The following is an 11,926-nucleotide window of genomic DNA, read 5'->3' as shown; positions in this document are numbered from 1 at the left end:
CGTGTGTTATGGATTGTTTGAAAGCAATCAAAAGGTGAGTAATAATCAGAAGAATGGTTGTGTTTCAAACAAAAAAAAAATCAGAAGAATGGTCATATAATAACCTTACAAATTAAATCAACAGCCATTTGATAAACTAAGAGATTGTTATTCAATTAAAATATAGGGTTAAACTAATTTGTGGTTCACTAAAAAATATCTTTCAGTTCTGCATACATTTTAATTTCCAATAAGCTGAACTATCTTACGTGCGAATTAATTATCTAGTTAATTATGTGTTCGCCTGTCGTAATGTTGGTTATATAATACAATAGTCAGGCCTGACGATTATACAACTCAGCTTGTCTGGTAAACGTGTCCAGAGAGTAGGGGCTCAAGGCCAATAGCAACTCCAGTGGAGTTATCCACCATTGGAATCCTTAGGTATATTATAATAATTTTTTTTTTCAATAGTTAAGGACTCTTAAAATAACTATAGATCCAATGGTGTTATCCAATATAGAGTCATTAGATTTTTTTTTTTTTTTTAATCTTAGAAATTTAAAATTTTAAAATTTGAAGTTTAAAATTTTCATTTATTGAAAAACAAAATGTAAACATACAATAATTAAACATCTTAATCATTACCAAACTTGTTCCAAATATTTTGAATCAAATCATATTTCAATTATCTATGTATGTGCGGGTCACACACACGACTTCGTATGTCAAGCATAGTAAGGAGATTTGAAAGCTTCGGATAGTATGACATATCCACCTGTGAACTTCTACTCGACTCTCCTTCTTCAAACTCTGATGTATCATATTGAGTGTATCCATTGCGTTCATTTTCTACTATCATATTGTGCAGTATGATACATGTTCGCATAATCATCCCTATTTGTCTCTTGTCCCACAAAATAGCCGGGTTTTTCACTATTGCAAATCGAGCTTGCAAAACTCCAAAAGCACGCTCCACATCTTTTCGGGTTGCTTCTTGAACTTTAGCAAATAACTCTACTTCAGGACCTTGAGGGTTTGAGATAGATTGGATAAATGTTGACCATTTTGGATATATGCCGTCTGTGAGGTAGTACGCCAAATCATACTGGTGCCCGTTGACCACATATTGTACCCTTGGAGCTCGACCTTGTAAGATGTCATCAAAAACAGGAGACCGATCGAGGACGTTAATATCGTTTAAGGTACCTGGAGGACCAAAAAAAGCATGCCATATCCAAAGATCTTGTGAAGCTACAGCCTCCAAGACAATTGTTGGCTTTCCTGATCCACGTGTGTACTGTCCTTTCCAGGCGGTTGGGCAATTTTCCACTCCCAATGCATACAGTCGATGCTTCCTATCATCCCAGGAAAGCCGCGTATCTCTCCAATATCGAGTAGTCGTTAAAGATCCTCTGGAGTGGGCCTTCGTAGATCCACAGGGGCACAGTTGGGGAATCCCCTGCGGTGAATTTGATACGAAATCAACCCTCTGGTAGTATGCTTTGTGTGCTTTCATATCTCGCTGTTCTTCATCCATTTCAGAACCTGCAAAAAAAAAGAAGTCAAATCAAGAACCAAAACCACCTTAATCGATTGTGAACTCAATCGATTAAACCTCTAATCGAGACGATAACAACAAACAACCGAAGCGAAAATGAAAAAAAGAACAAACCGAGACGATTCTTATTTAAAAAAAAAATTGAAATCAAGAACCAAAACTCTAAATCGATTGTGAACTCAATCCAGAACCTCTAATCCAGACGATAACAACAAAGAACCGATGCGAAAATGCAAAAAAAAAGACGAAAACCCTAAATCGATAAAAATCCCCAATCTGATTTCAAACCCTAGATTTTATAAAACACATCAATCGAACCCTAAAACGTGATGAAATCAACATGCATAAACTCGAGAAGGAAAAAAAAAGATTAAGATCGGATTTTACCTTCACAAGTCGGGATCGTAAATCGCCTCTCTGTCGCCTCTCTGTCGCCTCTCCTTCTCCTCGGCTTTTTTTTTTTCGGGTTCGAGATACAATGAGGTTGGGTCGCGTGTTTTTTCTCTCCCCTAACGAGAGACAACACAAAAACGGACCAATCAAAGTGTGCCAGCACAATAAGGACTTCGGTATTTTAATCCTTGATTAAGGATCATCCTTAACTTTGCCCTCCTCTTTTAATATTTCTTTAATCAAAAAGCATTAAGGATTTTTCCTAAGGATTGCCTGATTTATACCGTTGTACATGCTCTAATACCCTTTAGATGTCGCAAGAGCAGTATATCGACTAAACCAGCTTGAATGTAAAATTAATTCTTTTATTCAGTCTCGACGATCACGATGTCCAAATAACAATTGAACACTTCTTATCTTCATTCAACTTCCAATTTTTTACATCATCCAGAGCTGAGATTTCCTTATACAACAGTTGGGTAGTATAAAGCAAAATTGACAGAGAGATATGGACAGTGTAAAGTAAACACGTTGTAGACTCTCAGTTTGATGTATAAAATAATTTTCGGTTTTGTTATGAACATGTAAAAAGTTTCGGCACCGAATTTGACATCTTATGTAAATATAAATCATGTGGAGTCCAGTGTCACTATGCATGCACAGTAACTTTACTTTTTCATTTCTATATAAACGATCGTTTCGATCGTTTGTAACACACATCCATCCATTCTCCTTCTAATAACACATTCTCTCTTGTTATCGGTGTTATCTTCTTCCTACGGGTATAAAATTTTGCTTTATTTAAATTCCCGCGATTCAATAAAATTCCAGTTCTTTTTATAACACGTTATCAGCACGATCGTTCTTCAATTTGGTAAAATTTATTTGTATCATTTAATCCTGCTATAATGGTCGGTATACCGCTGGTACTATTATTTATATCATGTTATAATGGCCGGAATACCGCCTATATTATTTATTAATAATTTAATTAATTTATTGGTCGGCCGAGCCACCTTATATCTGTTTATTGCTAATTGGTCGGTCGAGCAGCCGTATAATTTATTTATTACTCTGCATTGACAAGGTGAGCCGTCGCATGATTTGTTGCCGTAATTTTTACTTTTATTAATTTTTATGAAATTTTATAGATTTGATTGACTGTTTAATACGATATTTTCAGACTGATTTTTGGTGCACTCGATTTAACCCCAACGATCACAAAGAAAAAAATTTCAAAAATTTTCCCCTTTTTCCAAACGGCTATGAACAGTATTTTTCATCTATAAATACACTCATACTTCACTCATTTACTTCATCCAAAACATTTCATCTTCTCTCAAATATTTTCAAATCGCTCAATCTCGGTTTTTCATTACAAGAAAGATGATTCGCATATTTTTGGTCTTATGTGCAATTTTTATTTTTGCTTCTGTGTATGGTCTTTTTATTGGAGAATTTGCGCTTAATGTCGGTTTAATTTTCTATGCGTTTCTTCTCCTTGTAATTGCGTGTATTATCAATATAAATCGTTTGTTTTAAAATTACGAAATTCTAATAAAATATTTTATTTTGTGTTTTTAGAAATACAAATGGCAAACATCGAGAAACTCCAGTTCTCGGCCCTGAAAATAACCGGCGAAAATTACGTCGGGTGGGTCACAGACGTGAAACCATATCTGGTGATGAAAAATATAACCGAAACAATTGTAATCGGTAACAAATCACCACCCGAGCATATAGCCGAAGCGATAATCTTCCTGAAGAAGCATTTAGATGAAAATCTAATGCACGACTATGCAAACGTCGAGGACCCAACTGTGGTAAACTTTAAAAGAAAGGTTCGATAACCAGAGACAAATCAACCTCCCTCACGCTCTAGAAGAGTGGAAAAATCTGAGGTTCCAAGATTTTCAAAAGGTTAAGGATTACAATTCCGCTGTCCTGAGGATAGTTGCACTCCTGAAGTATTGTGGTAATCCTATCTCTGAGGCAGAATGATGAATAAAACATATAACACTTTCCACAAACAGCTTCACTTCTTGCCTGAAATTTACAGAAAATGCGGGTACACGAGATTTTCTGAACTGATGGTTGCGCTCATGTTGGCTGAAAAGAACAATGAGCTCTTAATCAAAAACCACAATTCCCGGCCTACGGGAGCCAAAGCATTCCCTGAAGTGAATGCTACGGCGGTAGAAAATTCAGAAAAAAAGAACCAGACCAACCGAGGTTATGGTCGCCGTTTCAATAATAAACGTGGAAAAACTTACAATCTCAAATGGAAGGGATCTAACAAGTGGGTTAGATCCGAACAAGTTTCAAAGGGTAAAGAAACTCAAGAGGATACCACCCAGAAGCGTGGGACAGTGTGTTACAGATGTGGATGTAAAGGACATTGGTCCCGTACCTGTCGTACTCCTCCCCATCTCTGTAAGTTATATCAAGAGTCCACGAAAGGAAAAGCTAAAGAAGTGAACCTCACTGAAAACTTTGAAGGGACATCGTACCTCGATGCCTCCGACTTCGCAAATGAGCTGGACTAGATTACTCCTGAAGAGAGCCAAAATGCGTATAATAAGACTATTGAATAGTTTTCAGTATTGTCATGTATAATTATTACATTTCCTGTTTTAAACAAATAATGATGTTTTTAACGTCATCTTAATGTATGCTTATTGTGTGTTTCCTTATATGATTATTATATGAATGAATTTTATGTTTTTCTTTTATTAATATTTATGACAATTTCAGAAATGGATCAGAATGCCAATGAAGCAAAATCCAAGAAACGGATCCGTGAAATATGCACACCAGATAGTGGAACAACGCACACTATTCTGAGACAAAAGAGATATTTCTCCGATATAAAACCGACAAGAATTGTCGTCAATACAATATCAGGTCATGCAGACGTGATTGAAGGGACTGGTAAAGCAAACTTTACGTTGCCGAATGGAACAAAATTTTCCATAAATAATGCTCTATATTCTCCAAGTTCTAAAAGGAATTTGTTGAGTTTTAAAGACATATATCTTCACGGATATGATACTCAGTCTGCAACTGAGGATAAAAAGAAATACATGTATGTAACTTCTGAGAAATGTGGCAGAAAACACATATTGGAAAAGTTTCCAGAACTTCCTTCGGGGCTACATCATACTTATATCGATGAGATCGAATCAAATCTTGTAGCAAAACGGAACCCAGAAGAGTTCACATTATGGCATGATCGCCTTGGCCATCCATGCACTACAATGATGCGTAAAATCATAGAAAGTTCACATGGTCATTCACTGAAAATCCAGGAGATTTCTCAAGGGAATAAAATGACATGTGTTGCATGTTCTTTAGGAAAATTGATCGTAAGGCCATCGCCAACCAAAATTGATAAAGAATCACCAATGTTCCTTGAAATAATTCAAGGCGATATATGTGGACCTATACACCCATCTTGTGGACCATTCCACTATTTTATGGTATTAATTGACGCATCCAGTAGATGGTCACACGTTTGTCTATTATCATCTCGTAATGTGGCATTTGCGAGATTTCTAACTCAGATAATCAAACTGCGAGCACAGTTTCCTGATTATACTATTAAAAGAGTTAGACTAGACAATGCTGGTGAATTCACATCCCAAGCATTCAATGACTATTGTATGGTAATGGGAATTGAAGTTGAACATTCAGTTGCTCATGTTCATACGCAAAATGGTTTGGCTGAATCTTTAATTAAGCGTCTGCAATTGATTGCAAGACCATTGATCATGAGATCAAAACTTCCAACCCCTGTATGGGGACATGCCATTTTGCATGCAGAAGCACTCATTCGGATCAGACCGAGTGCATACCATAAGTATTCCCCACTACAGTTAGCGTTTGGTCGAGAACCAAACATTTCCCACTTTAGAATATTTGGTTGTGCGGTATATGTGCCTGTAGCACCACCACAACGTACAAAAATGGGACCACAAAGAAGATTGGAAATATATGTTGGTTGTGATTCTCCATCAATTATACGATATCTAGAACCACAGACTGGTGATGTTTTTACGGCACGTTTCGCCGATTGTCATTTTGATGAGAAAGTATTCCCAGTTCTAGGGAGAGAAAACAAAAAATGTAGAAAATGACATCAAATGGAGTGTACCTTCATTACTTTATCTTGACCCTCCTACTAAGGAGTCTGAACTAGAAGTTCGACGAATCATGCATTTACAGAGTATAGCTAATCAGCTACCTGATGCATTTGCGGATACCAAGATGGTAACTAAATCTCATATACCAGCCGTGAATGCTCCTGCTTGTATCAAAATATCAAATGAGAAAGGAAAAGCGGACAATACACGAGAGTCTAAAACACGCCTGCAGCGTGGCAGACCTGTTGGTTCTAAAAATAAAAATCCTAGAAAACAAAGGATGTCAAGATAAATGACACATCCAAAATAGCAGAAAGTATTTTGGAAAAAACAAATAATGAGGATACTGAGAAAGTTGAGCATCATGAGTCGGAAAGTAATCATGAAATCTCTATCAACTACATCCATAATAAAAGGATATGGAATAGAAATGAACAAAATGAACTTGATGATGCTTTCTCATATATTGTGTCAAGTAAAATAAATGAAGAAGTCGATGATCCAGAACCAAAATCTGTCTATGAATGTCAAAAGAGACATGATTGGGAACAATGGAAAGATGCAATACAAGCCGAACTTGATTCGCTTAATAAACGAGAAGTATTTGGATCTATTGTGCTCACACCTGCAGATGTGAGACCAGTTGGGTACAAATGGGTTTTCGTTCGAAAACGAAATGAGAAAAATGAGGTTATGAGATACAAAGCTCGTCTAGTGGCTCAAGGTTTTTCTCAAAGGCCTGAAATCGATTATGAAGAAACGTATTCTCCAGTTATGGATGCCATTACATTTAGATTCCTGATGAGTCTAGCAGCTGATAAAAATCTAGAGATGCGTCTCATTGATGTTGTTACAGCTTATCTATATGGATCATTAGATACTGACATCTACATGCAAGTTCCTGATGGATTTAAAATGCCAGAAGCATTAAGTTCCAAACCTAAAGAGTTATGTGCAATAAAATTACAAAGATCATTATATGGGTTAAAGCAATCTGGACGTATGTGGTATAATCGTCTCAGTGATCATTTAATAAAAGAAGGATATGTGAATGATCCTATATGCCCATGTGTTTTCATCAAGAAAACAATATCCGTATTTGTAATAATCGCGGTATATGTTGATGATCTTAACATTATCGGAACTCAAAAGGAAATACAAAAGGCATCAGATTATCTCAAAGGAGAATTTGAGATGAAAGATCTTGGACAGACATAGTATTGTCTTGGCCTACAAATAGAACATTCACAAAATGGTATATTTGTGCATCAATCCACATACACTAAAAGAGTGTTGAAACGATTTAACATGGATAAATCAACTCCTCTTACCACCCCGATGGTCGTTAGGTCACTTAATATTGAAAGTGATCCATTTCGACCACCAGAGGAGAAAGAAGAGATACTTGGTCCGGAAGTACCATATCTAAGTACAATTGGAGCGCCGATGTACCTTGCAAATTGTACACGGCCCGATGTATCATTTGCTGTGAATCTTTTGGCAAGATTCAGCTCATCTCCAACTCGAAGACATTGGAATGGGATTAAACATGTTTTTCGTTACCTCCAAGGGACCATTGATTTAGGCTTGTTTTATCCTAAAAGTTCAAAAGATCAAATGGTTGGTTTTGCAGATGCAGGATATCTTTCAGATCCACACAAAGCCCGATCACAAACAGGATACGTTTTCACGATCGGAGACACTGCTATATCTTGGCGTTCTCAGAAACAAACACTCGTGGCTACTTCTTCAAATCATGCTGAGATCATTGCACTCCATGAAGCAAGTAGAGAATGTATATGGCTAAGATCAATAAGCCGACACATCTGTTCAAGCAGTGGAATTGACGAAAATACAGAGCCAACTATTCTATATGAAGATAATGCAGCATGTGTTGCTCAAACAAAGGACAGATATATCAAAAGCGATAGAACGAAGCATATTCATCCGAAGTTCTTCTCATACACTCAAGAGCTCGTGAAGAAGAAAGAGATTGAAGTAAGATATGTCCAATCATGCGACAATGCAGCTGACCTCTTCACAAAATCACTTCCGACTTCGATATTCAGAAAACATGTTCGTAACATTGGAATGCGTCATCAGAAGGATCTATGACTGCTCATTCGAGGGGGAGCTTACGTAGTTGTACTCTTTTTACCTTACTATGGTTTTTCCCATTGGGTTTTCCTAGAAAAGTTTTTAACGAGGCAACGTAGACGTTAAGCAAGAAGCGATAGTGACACTGGTCTCCAAGGGGGAGTGTTATGAACATGTCAAAAGTTTCGGCACCGAATTTGACATGTTACGTAAATATAAATCATGTGGAGCCCACTATCACTATGCATGCACAGTAACTTTACTTTTTCATTTCTATATAAACGATCGTTTCGATCGTTTGTAACACACATCCATCCCTTCTCCTTCTAATAACACATTCTCTCTTGTTATCGGTGTTATCTTCTTCCTACGGATATAAAATTTTGCTTTATTTAAATTTCCGCGATTCAATAAAATTCCAGTTCTTTTTATAACAGGTTTTACATTATTCAATAACTAATATGGAGAGAGTAAAAAAAAAAATATGGAGAGAGTTGTAAACTCTAGGCTGGTTTACGACACAGCCTCTATTTTAGATCTGTTTTTCTTTTATCGGTATGCGTTGTGAACAAAGACGAACAATCATAAAGAAATCAAAATCAATTAGAGAGAAAATATGATTGAAAAAATATATGATTGAAGCAAAACCTGTTTATAATATATATATAGATTTTATGAACAAATCATTTACAGCAAAACAAACGATATGAGCCTGAACACCGCCACTGCTTCGATGTATTGTGGTGATAACAAGATTGAACTTTTACGGTCATTGAGCTCAATAAATATGTTTTCACTTCTCCACTTCAGGTATACCTTCAAAATGTATTTATTTAGGTGCTCTACAATATTTACTGGTTGTTTATTAATGCTGCCTCATTGAAACAGTCAACTGAGTTTCTTTGCGATGGAAAGTTCATGGGCATGCAAACAGAGAACACGTCCTTTTCTAACTGTTCCAAGAAGCTACAACAGTGCTTTCGTCCTTCACATGCATTGCACGTGATGATTCAAAGCCTTTGGTGTTGCAGCTTCCAGGTAACCAACATTTACATTCAGTTTGTACAATCAAATCTCTTACTTAGCTACACTAAACTCTGAAGAAGAAAAGTTTAATCTGTCCCAAAGAGTTGCTCATAAGATTTCTCCTCTTGGCTTACATCTTATACATTTTTGAATGTTTATTATTTAGTAAATGTTTCGTTCAATTTATTTTAAAATTTTTATTTGCAAGTGAAACACCAAAGAATAACGATACTTCCGTTTACTTTGAAACAAAAATAATAGCATTGGTATTTAAATATAGTCTCCAGAGTATTTGAGCTTTTAGTATTTGGATATTTGAAATTGGTTTTCTTGCTGATGTACAAGTTTTTAAAAATTATATCGTTGAAGTTTCCTCGCACTACAAGGATGAAAAAAAATTTTAAATCGCATAAGCTCGAACATAATTGATAATACTACACAATTTCAATAAAATATTTCCTTCAGCGAACTATCTCATTGTTTGTTTCCTTAGTAGTTTGGTTGATAATTTTTTTTTGTCAACGTTCGGTTGACCATTTTAATTGATAATATTACACAATTTCAAAAAAAATACCAAGTGTTTCAAAAATACCGAAGTCTTATTTATTTCGCGAAAGATAAGGAGGCTTCGAGGGTCCTGAATAAAGTTGTAAATAAAGTCCTGTTCGTTTGGTTGCCGCAGGTCTCGGCGTCAGCGGCAGCGTCAATGAGGACAGTTGTTGTTCGTTTCGCAGACGCTGACGCTGCCGCTGCAGCTGCCGCTGCCGCATACTATATCGCGACCGCAGATTTTATCGGCGTCAGCCGCAGGACGCGGCGTTCGGACGCGGCGTCAGACGCAGTTTCCTGCGTCAACGAAACGAACAAGAGTTGACGCAGAATGTTGACGCTGCCGCTGCCGCCGGTACCTGCGGCAACCAAACGAACAGCCCTTAAACCTTCTGTCCTTCATCCGCCGTGAACAAAAAAGCCCACTCTGTGGAAAGCAAATAAGACTGTTTTCCATGACAATACTAAAAAGATTAGCATGGATTTTGTGACTCTAATACATATAACCTAGGCACCACATTAAATAAAAACATGTCTCGACAAACTTGGGTGGCATCATAACGAAAATATGAGCGATAAGTGTTGGAATCAAATCAAGAAATCATTTACAAAGTACTCCTAGAAGAACTCCGATCCTATGTTACATTTCAACTATACAGACTCCAAAGGCGAGAATAACATGACACCCAAACAACATAAACTAAAGATGCTACCTATGCTACTAATAAACAATAATAAAATTTTGTCTGCTTCCTGTGAAATTCAACCAGTTACTTATTATCTTCAATCATTTAGCTACAACATATGTTAACATACATAACTAATAAAATATATTATTAGTATAATAAAAACAAAATCCACTCATCAACCAATTGATATCTGATAATATGAACAATACAACTTGAGGTTATTAAACAACATATTTTTTTTTTTTGTCAACTTAGCTTTTCATTAAAGCTTATCAGAAGTAGGAGTACAAATAAAGTTTACAAACATATGGACACAAGAAAAAGACGTGTCATACAAAAACTTAAGCACAATCCACATGTTAAAGAAGAAGCATGCAGATCGGAGAAGCTTTTGCTCCACCGCCAGTCAAGTTTCAGGCTGAAAACGCCGACATACTCTTCAACGTTCTTGCAACACTTCCATCTTCTTTGATTTGCACTCACTACTAGTCTCCCTTACACCTTCCGCCGATGTTGATGCTTTGTAAATCTTACATCTCCGGTTCATAACACGGGGACTTCTCAATCAAAACCCAAAGTAGATCCTTAGTTGGACCGCTCACATTAGAACGCCAAACTCTACTGAACCTCCTTTGAAGCAACTGACTTTTAGTCCATCATCTTCATCCCCTTTCCAATTAGAAAGCCCAACCCTTTGGCCTTCATCGGCAAACTATAACGGGTTAAGACTGATTTCTTGAAGAAAGGTTCTGAGCTTAACCTTTAAAGAAGATAAACCAAATACCAACAATCGGGATTTTGTATGAACTCGCGAAGAGAGAAAAAAGTTGAATCCGATCTACAAGACCATAACTTTATTCAAACTCAGTCTTCATCGGAGTACAAGAGAAAAGCCATGAAGTTTTGCTCCGCTTCAGACTGAAAACGTCACAACAAAAGTCGCCAACGCGAAGGAGAGATTCGCCGAGCGAAGGGAAGGATCGATCATACATATCGAAGTATTTACATCAAAAAACAAAAAAGAAGATGGTAACCGGCGGCAAAAGCCACCAGCACCGAACATGAATCGTTATCTGAAAACTCTTTTTAGAGAGAAGTTGGAGCACTTAGAGAGGGTTTGGTCCAAGTTTTTCTCAATTTTTATTAAACAACATATCTCAACTTCAAAAAGCCACTTTCTTCATCACATAATCTCATTCGTCCATAATTAGTGCCACCATCATGAGAGTACTACAAAATTAGAAAGAAAAAAAACCAAAAAAGTTAACATAATTAGCAAGTCTAAGAGTTAATTTACCATATAAACAATGGTATCTAAAATCAAAGATTCACAATAAAATTAGACAAATTCACTAATATTCCGCCCTAGGGGCCGACCCTAGTTTGACATATATATTATTTGTGACTTAGTTAAAGTAATCTGAATAAGAAACATAACTAATCTATCGGTAAATCCAAAGACATACAACCAACTCAAGAATTTACTTTAG

The sequence above is a fragment of the Brassica napus genome, chromosome C4 (assembly GCF_020379485.1).
Source record: "Brassica napus cultivar Da-Ae chromosome C4, Da-Ae, whole genome shotgun sequence".
In the NCBI taxonomy this organism is placed as follows: Eukaryota; Viridiplantae; Streptophyta; class Magnoliopsida; order Brassicales; family Brassicaceae; genus Brassica; species Brassica napus.
The sequence above is the reverse complement of the archived record's forward strand: the minus strand, read 5'-3'. Positions refer to the sequence as shown.